At 35.3% G+C, this 13591-nt stretch overlaps 1 pseudogene; it reads left to right on the forward strand.

Annotated features, from left to right (window-relative positions):
• Nucleotides 1-1070: 1070 nt before the first annotated feature.
• LOC126617090 (leucine-rich repeat receptor-like protein kinase PXC1) lies at nt 1071-6027 on the forward strand (annotated as a pseudogene).
• The last annotated feature ends 7564 nt before the right edge of the window (nt 6028-13591 follow it).

Consider the following 13591-nt stretch of genomic DNA (forward strand, 5'->3'; position numbering starts at 1 on the left):
TAGTTATGTGAAAAAATTGAAAGGTTGATCCCCCTTTTGAAAATAACAATGAACTTTAAAATTAAAGGTGTATTTTGTAGTTAGCTTAGAAATATAACAAGAACACTATCCTAAGATAATCCATTAATCTTGTCACCTTTCTTTATAAATATAATGAACTGATTGCAAAAATATTTTTTCTAAATTGTTTTTAGACATTTAAAACCACTTATCAAACGAGCCATAATTATTATAAGATTTGGGATTTTTATTTCAACTAAAAAAAATCATTTTGCAATCTTCTTTTCTTTATGTATTTATTTTTTATTTGAAAGAAACGTTATGTAATTATAGTGTCACGTCCTCATGATTATAACAAGGGAATACTTGCACTAACCAATTGGGTGAACCCTTATGTCCACCTCTTTGACGTGAACCAATGCTACCTTGACATGTCTCTTCTTTGATAAAAAGACTAAAGAGAACTCGAGCTTAAATATCAAATTCTAGAAATTTTTAGTCAAAATACCGTATCTTGAGTTTAAATACCAATGAAGTCATATAATTAGTACTTCATGTAGATACACCCGTCAGAGTGAATAATCCAGTATTTAGTTCCTCAATTGTAATTGAATAAAAAATAAGATGAGAAGTGATGATGTTTTCACCTTTTCTTGACATGCATACTCTTGTTTATTAATGTTTATGAGTTGAATAAATCAATGGAGAATTAAGAGCCACAAATAAACATGAATTTACATCAAAGAAAAGGGTGTGTTGAAACTATTTTCCTAACCAAAACTCATTTGAATGCAGACTGCTTAACTGACTTTATGCAAGTTATTTGAAACGCGCGCTTTTATGGCTGTTGTTTATCACATTAAAGATAACGGATTAAGAAAATTAATTATTCAAAACATTGGTTATCTCAGACATTGGAGAAAATAGTTATGAAAAACTTTGTAGTATACGAAGGATATCCTCATCTGATGCACCAAAGTAATTGAGCCATGCACCTTGATATTGTAAGTTATATTCCTGCTTTGAGATACTTCAAGACTTGCGAAGAACACGGGGGGAAATTTTGAGAAATGGGAACGTATTTTATCACAGTTCATTCACTTTGTGATGAGTCAATCAAAGAAGTAGAGCCAACAAAAATGCCGAGCAGGAGAGCTTTCAATCTGTTTCTGAAGGGACTGATATGCATTGGGGTGTTTTCTTGCTCAATTGCGGTATGTATGGGAGGCAAATCATCAGAGTTTGAAGCTTTGCTGCAATGCGTTAGAGCTGTTGATCCTCAAGATGTGCTAAAAGTTGGCCAGAATGCACCTACGCGGCAAAATCCCTGCATGCGTAAATGGAAGGGTGTGACATGCAACTCTCACTCGACTTCGATAACAGAAATCAGGCTTGAAAATCTGAATCTTAGTGGCATACTTGATGCAGATTCACTATGTAAGCTCCCAAATCTTCGAGTTGTTAATTTAGCAAGAAACCAAATTGGGGGAACTATTTCTAAATCAATATTGCATTGCACAGGGCTAACCTATTTGAATCTAAGCAGCAATATTCTGAGTGGGAGGATACCTAAGGCTCTGACTAAACTGAGATATTTGAGGAGATTGGACGTCTCTAACAATCATTTTACCAGCACTGCCTCACGCTTTGAACAGGGATTTTAGCCGGTTCATACATACGTGAAGAAATCGAGGATATTACAAAGATATGGTGCCCAGAAGCAGGAAAAGGTAGTAGATTCGATGGCCATAGTGACAGAGTCCGAGAGCCCGAATGGTGGCAGTGACAGTGTTCCACGTCCCTCTACACCGTGGTACAAGAGATACAAATGCATGGTACCAATAGTTGTGGGGCTTGGCTTCTTTCTCTCATTCATGTACTTTGTAGGAAGGCAGGCTGCTAAGTTAGCTGAAGACAGGGAGATTCTGAAGTCGCTTTGAGACTCTCCGCTGAAAATGCCTCCTCCTAATGTTCAAGAGGCAGAGAAGCCAGTAGAGAACCATTTGGAGCTCGTGTTCTTTGTTGAAGAACATGAGAGTTTTAAATTGGAGGACCTCCTTGAAGCCACAGCAGATTTGAGAAATCAGTCCTTTAGCAGCAGCCTTTATAAGGTAATACTGAAAAACAATGCCCTATATGCAGTCAAAAGGTTGAAGAAACTGCAAGTACCCTTTGAGGAGTTTGGCCAAACAATGAGGCAGATAGGGATTATAAAGCATCCCAACATTCTACCACTTGTTGGTTACAATTCCACCAATGAAGAAAAAGTTTTGATCTACAAGTTTCAAAGCAATGGAAGTCTGCTAAACCTGCTTGAGAGTACGTTCACATCAAACTATTCAATCTTAGGGGTGGGGCAGGGGGCAAACACACTGCCCTTATCTGCATATTCCTTATACACTTTCAATAGAATTTACAAATGCTCTTAACTGAATCAGGCATTTTGATTATCTATTTCTGTGATATGTGCAGGTTACACAGAAGGTAAGAGGGATTTTCCATGGAGGCTTCGGCTCTCCATAGCATGCGGCATTTCAAGGGGCCTAGACTTCATATATCAGGGGTCTGATGACTGCATCCCTCATGGGAATCTCAAGCTTTCAAATATCCTCTTGGATGACAATGATGAACCACTGATTAGCGAGTATGGGCTTTCAAGTTTCTTCGACCCCAAGAAAGGGTGTCTCATTTCTATTAAGGGTACGAATGTAATATAGTTATGTAGTTAGTATTTGGTTAAAGTAGTTAGGATTTCTTTATAAATAGTATGTGTAATCTTCATTTTAACTAATCAATACAAAAGCATATTTCTCTCTCTAAATCTCTCTCTCTCAAACTCTCTGTATTGATCTTTCTTCTCTTCATCTTTCTTCTTGATTTTCTTTCAATTCCCAAATATTACAATGTAGTTAACATGGTATCAGAGCCACCAGGCTCACGCCATAGATTCTGGTGGTTCCACTTCCCATTATTTTTCATATGTTTCTAGCTTAGTTCTTTCCAAATTTTCATTAGATGTTCGAATAAATTTTTGAGTGATTCCGCGATCGTTGTTTTACTTCTAGGTTGAACTTTCTGGATTGTGATCAAAGATTTCTCTACTGAACGTGATTGATTTTCACCGATCTTTACTTCTCATCGACTTTGGGGATTGAATTTCTTGTTCTGATGCAGAGTCGGCAAGTAAGTACCCTGAGTCATGTTCACAAGGTGTTCTGATGCAAACGGTGGAGCAATGACCGTTGGAGATTAGCGATGCGAGGGCGCTGATCGCCGGCAATCGTTGATTAGGGACTTCTTATCTTATCGCCGGCCTGCGATTCCAATTCTAACATGGTTTCTAATGTTTCTGAAGCCAAGAACATGGTCGATTGGTCCCGAATCATCCTATTGCTGGGCTCGAAAGGGTTCGTTTCTTTCGTTGTTAGGCTGAATCTTGTTCTTATTCCATATTTTGCCTTAGATCGATGAGAGACTTCTGGTTTTCTCTCTTAGCATTCTTGGGTCAAGATTGAAATTCTTATCAGGTTCTTGATTTCTGGGTTTTCACAATGCACATAATCTGTTTGATTAAATGTTTCAGTAAGAAAATGTTTGATTTCTGATCGACACAGAGGTATATCTTCGTTCATATCTTCTCTAGTTGGGGTACAGATTCAAGGTTCTCAGAATGCCAGGTTCCTTTATCTTGCACTCTATGTGTTTGATGGAATGTCGCAGTCAAAGTTCTTTGCTTCAAATTGCATAATTGTTAGAGGCCGATAGCCATAAGTGTTGAAATCATGAAAATTGTAGATAAATGAGGTGTTTGTTGGGATAGAGAGGCCGATAGCCATTTCCCTTTTATGACCCACTTCAGAAAGGCCGATAGCCAGAAGTGTGTGTAAGTTGGAGTGAAAAGTTATGTTTCAGATATTGTGTGTTACTCCTTAAAGGCCGATAGCCGGAGTAACGTTCTTGAATAGTTTTTGTTTGTCGTTAGTGTGTGCAACTCCATTAAGGCCGATTGCCGGAGTGCAGTTCTTGTTCCCTTTCTTCATTAAAGGCCGATTGCCGAAGAGGGTTGTGTTTCTTGATTTCTATGATTGTAAAGCTTGTTGTTTGATGACTGTGGATGCTGCTGAAGCATAGATTGTGTTGACTGATGAATGGGAGATTGTTGATTCTGTTGAAGACTAGATGGATGTGATTTCACCATAGAAGGTTTGTTAAGATTTAATATGTGCTTAATAGATTTTTGAGAGGACTGCAACTGAGTTGGTTACTGTTGCTGCTATTTTAGTGGTGATTGGACACGTTTTGGGATATATCATTGCTGCTGCCACTGCTGTTGTGGAACTATCTGTTGCATTTGGCTTTGAGAATTAGAAATCATATCAAGGGTCTGTGAAGTTCCAGACATATTTTACATGTTTGAAATAAGAGCATGGGTTAAACCGGAAGAAGTAGGTAATGCAGATGAAAAAAAAAAAACCAGTAGAACTTTGAACCTGTGTACACTCTTGCAATGTGCATGATTGGTTTGGACAGGGGAATGGCTTCTGTATTCTATAAATCTGAATAGAGCTCAGCCACAACAATGAATCTGATCCTATTAGAAGGCAGAGGAAAGATGTCACGATTGACGAATGCAGAAAGATCAACTGATAGATTGGAGACTGTTTCTTCAAGCAAGAAGCTTTCTGTGGATTGTTGTCAGTACAACAGTGAGACAATGGGGCTAATTTGGAGGAAAAGATCGAAAAGATTGAGGTCAGGATTATAGCAAATTTGCAAACTCACAAGTGGCTGACCAAGAAATATGTTGCTTGAAAAGCCAACATTTTTGAAATCGGCTCATATGGAAAATTTTAATGGCCTTACTCGGGATTGTATTACATCGACAAGGGCGAAAAAGCCAACAGTCTAGAAAATCAGGAACAGAAGAACGTTCTCGTCGCCATGTTCAGAAGTCCATTACATTGAGGTTCAATCACCAGGCTTAAAGAATTGGATCATGGGAAATAAGGGTGGTGTTTCTGTTTGTGTTGATACTGTGAAATTGGTTGATTGCATTTCTGATTGTCAGAATGTCTCGGTTGAGAAGAAAGCTTGAAGCAGTAGATTTCCCCAAAATGGTGTCCTGAGATGTGACTTCATTAAAAACAGCCTTTGAAGTTTCAAGTGATTGCAAGACTCCAGTTGGTTCAACTCTGTGTTCTGTTTTATAGTTTAATAGCAGTGATTGCAGATGTTCTTCCAATCTCAAACTGGGTTTCCCCAGTTGAGATTGAGGGGGAGTATTAAGGGTACGAATGTAATATAGTTATGTAGTTAGTATTTGGTTAAAGTAGTTAGGATTTCTTTATAAATAGTATGTGTAATCTTCATTTTAACTAATCAATACAAAAGCATATTTCTCTCTCTAAATCTCTCTCTCTCAAACTCTCTGTATTGATCTTTCTTCTCTTCATCTTTCTTCTTGATTTTCTTTCAATTCCCAAATATTACAATGTAGTTAACAATTTCCTCCAATGGTTACACAGCCCCAGAATAATTGTTATCGGAGAAGGGAGATGTTTATAGCTTCGGCGTGATTCTTCTGGAGTTACTAACGGGCAAAACTGTAGAAGGAACTGGGATAGACCTTCCTAAGTGGGTGACTGCCATGGTTAAGGAGGACTGGACGGGGGAGGTCTTTGACAAGGAGGTTGCTAAAGCTGCAAAAGAATGGGCCTTTCCTCTACTCAACATTGCCCTCAAGTGTGTATCAGCTTCCCCTACAAACAGGCCAACTGTTGAAGAAGTTTACGAAAAGATTAAAAAGGTTATACATGACACTCCGAATTCATCGGATTCTACTACTGAGTGTGGTGGCTACCAAGACAACTACTGTATGCTTCACTCCATCATACCTGAGACCTGGAATACTCCTGGATCAAACTATTAAATTATTAACTGAGGGTTCTATACGTGCGTAGTTTCGCGTACTTTTGTACCGGATTTTAGATCGACAAGCTTTTTATCTACATTCAACACAAAGAACTAGCCCCGTTGAGGATAGAAGATCTGTGTATTTTCTGTTGTTAGATAAAAGAAGCCAGCAGCGGATGTATTATTACTTAATTAGGTAACAAAAAACTTATGATATATATCATGTCGGGCTGTGTTTCATGATCAGGCATCTCTTCTTGTCTTATTAATTACTTAGCTTTCAATCCTAGTCATATCCTAGTCATATATATATATATATGTTTGAAAGTATTTTTAATAACTAAAAGAGCTATCAGATAACCAAATGCACTTTTTTTATAGTGTTTGGCAAAAAAAAAATTAAGAGTGCTTCTTAGTTGAAAAAAAAAAACACTTTAAGTCCAACTAAAAGTGTTTTTGCCCATAAATTTTGTGTACATTTGTTTTTATATATTTGCTTCTGCATTTCTCTCATCATCCATCCACTTTTCTAATACTATATCCCTAGTTCTCACTGTAAGAGTATGAGTATGATTCTTACAAGTCTTGGGATAATTGATATTATAAAGAAGTCTAAATCATGTTGACAAGAGTTAATCCAATCATATTGGTATATTGAGGACTCTTGTGTTTGCTCATTTATAGGACTCATATTGATATAAGGAATGTAGTCTTGTATTTCTTGTGGGATTGTTATAGGGCAATCCAGGTCTTGTAGTATAAAACCACAAGCCCCTGCTCTCACAAAACACGCTCTTATTGTTCCAATTACCTATAACTTGGAGAGCATTGAGTTTTGGAGAGAGGAGAAGGTTGTGTGTGGATTCGTCCATGGCTTCTTCATCCATGTATGTGTTAAACTAAGAAACACAACAGCATTTCAAATCAATTTCATATCTCAGGCCTTACGGGAAGGCTTTGTTATATACACTGCAACATACAACTTTACAATTCAAAATACAAGTGACGGCACGCCACACATGCAGCAGCACCATCTGCTGTCTTCTGACAGCACACATGGGAAAGACTTCGTAAGCAGTCTGCAGGTCTGTATTGTTGAGAATACTTCAGTATTTGTATATATAGAACATACTTGATGCAACGGTTGTGATTTAGTTGGTTAAATCTTATGTTCTTGACTAGTTTATTATAGAGTTTATATGGTTGCTCTTACACTCACATGTATTGCCCCACCATATCTAGCAAAAAAAAATGAAAAACAAAGGGACCTCAATTTTTTGGTTTATTTAATTTTTTGTCGAACGCAACGTAACTGATCAAATCATAAAAATGAAAACCTAACCTCCTCCACGATTTATTGCATGTGCTGAGTGGGACGTGCAAGAAGCCAGGAGCGAAATCCCAATTTCACTTGATTTGATACAGAAGGCTGAAGGCAGGTCAAATCATCGGGTGAGATTTCCTCATCCATGATCTTGACTAACAAGCCATTATGGTTGGGACGTTTCTTTACTTTCTAGGTTGTATTTGGTCACTTATTAGCGTTGCCAGGTCGAGTTTAATATGTCAACATTGGAAAGACAGCCATTATATAGAGTAAGAGTTAGCTGATTTTTTTCTTTTTAATTTTAAAGATTTTTTTTTTTTTTTTTTTTTTTTGGTGTTTAGGACTAGTTCATTTAAGTAATTGTAAAAAGGGGTGTAACTACCATAAAACCCAGTGAAAATTTGGATGTAATGAGAAGTCTTTTGGGTGTAAATCGAATTCTTGTGTTTTTAATCTTCTGTTGAAGAAGGGTTGAAGTTTAAGAGATGGTTGGAGTTGGGAGAAAATAGGTACAGAGAGAAATATGGACCACATCATAATTTCTCATTTAGTGACCGCAAATTAAGGTGTTGTATATATTGGTCACAGATGATCAACATATGTTCTGTTCAACGTGAGTACTCAAACTTTGTAAGTAGTGGATTATTCTAGTAGATAAGGTCTTTCTGTTTAAAATATAGGATATTTTTCTTTGTACTCATAACACACGTTATACGTGTCATAATATAAATAGACGACATGATTGATATGTCTTATTTTTTAGTATATTTTCTATTATTGTTCTACTTATATTATGACACATGGTTTACCCCCTTTGTATTTTGTGTATACTAAAAAATATCTCCTCTTTATTCCAATGCAATGTGAGTTCAAATCATTTTTCCTTCCCATAATTTAAATGAATTTAGTGTAGATTATTTTAGGTTTGTAAAAATAAAATAAAATTAAAAAAAAAAAAAAAAAACAAGTACCCAAACTTTGAAGGATCTTGTAACTCATGATATATATATTGATCAATTGTAACTCATGATATCCAATGTACACCTAGATTTTGTCTTCTATTTTGTGTAATTAGATTTTATTTTCTCTAAAGCACATTTCATAACATGCTTTGCTCGGAGGCTGAGGCTTCCAGCTTGGATTAGGCATGAGGCCATTAATTTATAAGTAAATTTATTGGCCCACTATGAAGCCAATACCAATGTCCTGGCCTTTCATGTGAAATCATTTTCCTTTTCTTGCCTTTTTTCTTTCTTTTTTGTTGTTTCGGTGGACTGGAATTTACGTCACCAAGGGCAAACAGCCAAAACTTACAAAGAAAGTCCAAACAGACGATTAACAAGGAGAATTACATGCATGGCTCCAAGAAAACAAGTCTAAAGGGGTTGCTACTAAGAAAGCCAGCATGAGCAAAACGTCACCCCACAAATACTATACAACCTTGGGTTTGCTAGAGGACAAGGCAAGCCATTGATCCTTGTTGAGAACATGCACAAGCGAAGATGATGGTCTGTCGACCCAAGTAGAACAACTCATCTCCGCACTTGTCTGAAATGCCAAAAAGTTCGTTGCCTTGTTTGCTGATTGAGGAACCTAAGACCAACGGCACACTTGGAAGGAATCCCCAACCTCCAAAATTCTCCTTAGTATAGGAAAAGCCTCTCAGCTGCCATTCTCAATAGAGTTGTGCAATGCGAGAATAGTTTTCTTAGAATCCGATTCTACAATTTCACTGAAGCCATGTTATTTTGCAACAAGAATGCCTTCAAGCTCCCACTGTTGAAGCAAAGGGAGTTACCGGAGAAATAGAAGAGGCGTGTGATTAAAAAGTGGAGGGCCTCATGGTAGTGGGAACAACAAATCAGGAGGAGAGGGAAGAGATTTGGGTGTTTTTTTGCTCATCCACATTAACTTTGATGTATGCTCATTATATACCTTATCAGCTGTCATGTGTCCCTTCTTCTAACCCTAGTTACTTGTTAATTAAATATATCATTCTCAATTTTTAAAGAGAACTGTTATGAGCATTCAAAAAATTTCGTTTTACACTCCTCATAAATGTAATTTTCTTTCCAATTATAGAAAGTTTGGAGTGCAAAATGAGATTTTTGGAGTGCGAATAATAATTTCCTTTTTAAAACTAATTTTAAACATTGTCACTTAGTATTACGATCTAGTGGTATTCCTCCTCACTTATAAGTGAGATATCTTAGGTTTAATTTTTGGCATAAACGAATTAAACCACATTATTACTAATAAGCCCCTTTGTAGAAAATATCATATTTGCTAAAAAAAAAACAAATTTTAAACATTGAACTTAAAAATAAAAAATAAAATAAAAACTCAAACCTTGCCCAACAGTGTTTCGTTCCCCACCCACGCCAACCATTCAATTGATTCTTCAAAGTTTCATCCACCCACCCAGCCAAGCTTCTTCTTTGGGTGTAGGCCTGACAAACGGGTCGTGTCGTGTTCATGTAACACATGTTATCTCAACGGGTCGTGTCGTGTCAAGTGACCTGACCCGTTATGACTCGTTCTTCTTAAATTTGCACATATCACACATTGCCACATAAATATTACTTCAAAACATTAAAACACATTTTTCGTTTAAGTACTACATCTACACTCGAAAATAAGAGCCTAATAAACAAACATTCATACACCACTGGTCTATTACAAAATATTAAATGTGCAAGGATATGAAAAATAAAAGAGTTTTTGTTTTCAAGGTTGTGAAGCATTTCTCAAAAGTTTAAACCTTGCCAATGAAACTCAAATCTTGCATGTTATTCCTTTTACAAAATCCTCAATTTTCATCAATCATCATGACATAAGATTTTGTGGTATCCACTCGTGTAAATATTTTAAATTGAAGATCGAATTCATTCATTGTATTCATATAGGGTCAAGGAGTGTAACTGTAAAAAATTATCAAAATCGGAGTTAAAATAACCGTTATATAGTGATTTTTAGTTGATAAGCGTCGAAAAGTTTTGTCCCGTTATTTGATCTCTGAATGTTTTTATTTTGCGATTTTTGGCGTATGCGATCTTGAAGCATATACAAACAAGTTTGACGGTTGGATCGTTGAAATTAGTTTCGTAGAATGCGTATCCCATCAAAACGATAGATTTACTAACACTTTGATATTTATACTTTCATTAAGTACAACTAGTGTAAATATTTTAAATTGAAGATCGAATTCATTCATTGTATTCATATAGGGTCAAGGAGTGTAGCTGTTAAAAATCATCAAAATCGGTATTAAAATAACCATTAAATCATGATTTTTTGTTGATAACCGTCGAAAAGTTTTATCCCGTTACTTGATCTCTGAATGTTTGTTTTTTGCAATTTTTGGCATATGCAATCTCGAAGTATATACAAACATGTTTGATGGTTGGATCGTTGAAACTAGTTTCGTAAAATGCATATCCCATCAAAACAATAGATTCACTAACACTTGAGAGTTTATTCATACTTTCATTAAGTATAACATAAGATTTTGTGGTACCCACTAGTGTAAATATTTTAAATTGAAGATCGAGTTCATTCATTGTATTCATATAGGGTCAAGGAGTGTAGCTGTAAAAAATCATCAGAATTGGAGTTAAAATAACTGTTAAATCGTGATTTTTCGTTTATAACCGTTGAAACGTTTTGTCCCGTTACTTGATCTTTAAATGTTTGTTTTCTGTAATTTTTGGCGTATACGATCTCGAAGTATATACAAACATGTTTGACGGTTAGATCATTGAAACTAGTTTCGTAGAATGCGTATACCATCAAAATAATAGATTCACTAACACTTAAGAGTTTATTTATACTTTCATTAAGTATAACATAAGATTTTGTGGTATCCACTAGTGTAAATATTTTAAATTGAAGATCGAATTCATTCATTGTATTCGTATAGGGTCAAGGAGTGTAGCTATAAAAAATCATCAAAATCGGAGTTAAAATAACCATTACATCAAGATTTTTCGTTGATAACCGTTGAAAAGTTTTGTCCCGTTACTTGATCTCTGAATGTTTTTTTTTACGATTTTTGGCGTATGCGATCTTGAAGAATACATAAACAAGTTTGATGGTTGGATCGTTGAAATTAGTTTCGTAGAATGCGTATCCCATCAAAACGATAGATTCACTAACACTTATAATTTATTTATACTTTTATTAAATATAACATGAGATTTTGTGGTATCCACTAGTGTCAATATTTTAAATTGAAGATTCAATTCATTCATTGTATTCATATAGGGTCAAGGAGTGTAATTGTAAAAAAGCATCAAAATCAGAGTTAAAATAACCGTTAAATAGTGATTTTTCGTTTATAACCGTCGAAAAGTTTTGTCCCATTACTTGATCTCTGAATGTTTATTTTTTGCAATTTTTGGCGTATGTGATCTCAAAGTATATACAAACATGTTAGACGGTTGGATCGTTGAAACTAGTTTCATAGTATGCGTATCCCATCAAAACAATAGATTAACTAATACTTAAGAGTTTATTCAAACTTTCATTAAGTATAACATAAGATTTTGTGGTACCCACTAGTGTAAATATTTTAAATTGAAGATCGAGTTCATTCATTGTAATCATATATGGTGTATGAGTGTAGCTATAAAAAATCATCAAAATTGGAGTTAAAATAACCGTTAAATCGTGATTTTTTCGTTGATAACCGTCGAAGGGTTTTTCTAATGCGATCTCAAAGCATATACAAACAAGTTTGACGGTTAGATCGTTGAAATTAGTTTCGTAGAATTCGTATCCCATTAAGTTCAATGATATATATATATATATATATATATATATATTAAGTAGATTTAAATTTATTTATTTTGTTCATATAACACTTAAGAAATTGAATGGTATGTAAATTTAAGCCGATCCAATTGTCACCAATTTTTAATATTTAATTTAATATATATATATATAATTATTATAGTTTATAGGGATATAAAATTGTTAAATTAATATATATAATTATTATAGTAATTTTTTAGGGTTATAAAATTATAAAATTAATATTTTGCTTATCGTGTATCGTGTTACCCACGTGTATACCCGAACCAACCCGTTATCTTAACAGGTGCTTATCGGGTTACCCAATAACGATCTGATTCGTTATCGTGTCGACCTGAACACCTGTTAATTTCGTGTTGTGTCGTGTCGGTTATCGGGTCGTGTCAAGAATTGCTAGGCCTATTCGGGTGCATGGCGAATTTGCCATGACTTCGTCCTCCGCCCTCCCCCATTTTTCTTCCTCTGTAACAACAATTGGAGACCACCACGACGGCTGCGCCTTTGCAGCCATGAAATTCGATAGCAACCTCACCTAACACTATGTTTGGACAAAGAAATTTAAAATTACTAAGGAGTTTTAAAATAACGGAAATTGAATTGATGAAATTTTATTTTTTAGAATTTGTGAATTTTTTTTGTTTGCTTAGCCTAAAAGAACAATGGAATTGAATACAAAATTTGTTATTTTTAAGTTCTCAATCATAGAAATTGGGAAATGACACCTATTTACATGGAATTTAAACTTGGGAATTGGAGGTCCCAAATTCCAAGTTTTTTTCCACACGGAAATTCTAAATTTCTATGTTTATGAATCCAAACAAGAGAATTGGTGCATGTCAATTTACAAATTTGAACTTTTATCCAAATTCCAACTTTATTTCCCTTATCCAAACATAGTGTAAAGAATCATCCCCTTCTCTTTCTTGCGAGGATATTTCTGTGCACGTACATATTTGATTTTCCGATTTGGGATTATTTTCTTGGCGAGGACATTTGTTGGGTTTCATTATAAACTAAAATAAAATTAGAGTTACAATGTAAGAAGGAGAACAAACACATGGTGATTCACCATTGCACGAAGAAGATTGGCTGGGTGGGGGTAGAATTTGAAGAATTAATTGAAGGGGTTGCGTGGGTGGGTAGTTGTTTTTGGGATTTGGCTGGGTGTGGAACTTGAAGGGTTTGAGTTTTTATTTTAATGTTTAAAATTAGTTTTAAAAATTGAAAATTATATATTTAAGGGTGCTGATAAATCCACCCCATTGTCTTATTTTTCCACCCACATTTTAGTATAAATTTTAATGTCAATTTAATTATTGTGCCTTTCTGGGACGAAATCCCATTTCTTGTAAACAAGTATTTCTACTTCCATTTTTTCTTTCTCCAAAACCCTAATTCCAGGGATCTAATCAAATACGAACCAACCGATCATATATCACCCATCATTGCTTCATAACATCCATGACTTTAAACTCTGTGTCCTCCCAGCCCTTTCTTTGGTTCTAATCCCAACCCAAACCCCACCACCCTTCTCTCTCA

The sequence above is a fragment of the Malus sylvestris genome, chromosome 3 (assembly GCF_916048215.2).
Source record: "Malus sylvestris chromosome 3, drMalSylv7.2, whole genome shotgun sequence".
NCBI lineage: Eukaryota > Viridiplantae > Streptophyta > Magnoliopsida > Rosales > Rosaceae > Malus > Malus sylvestris.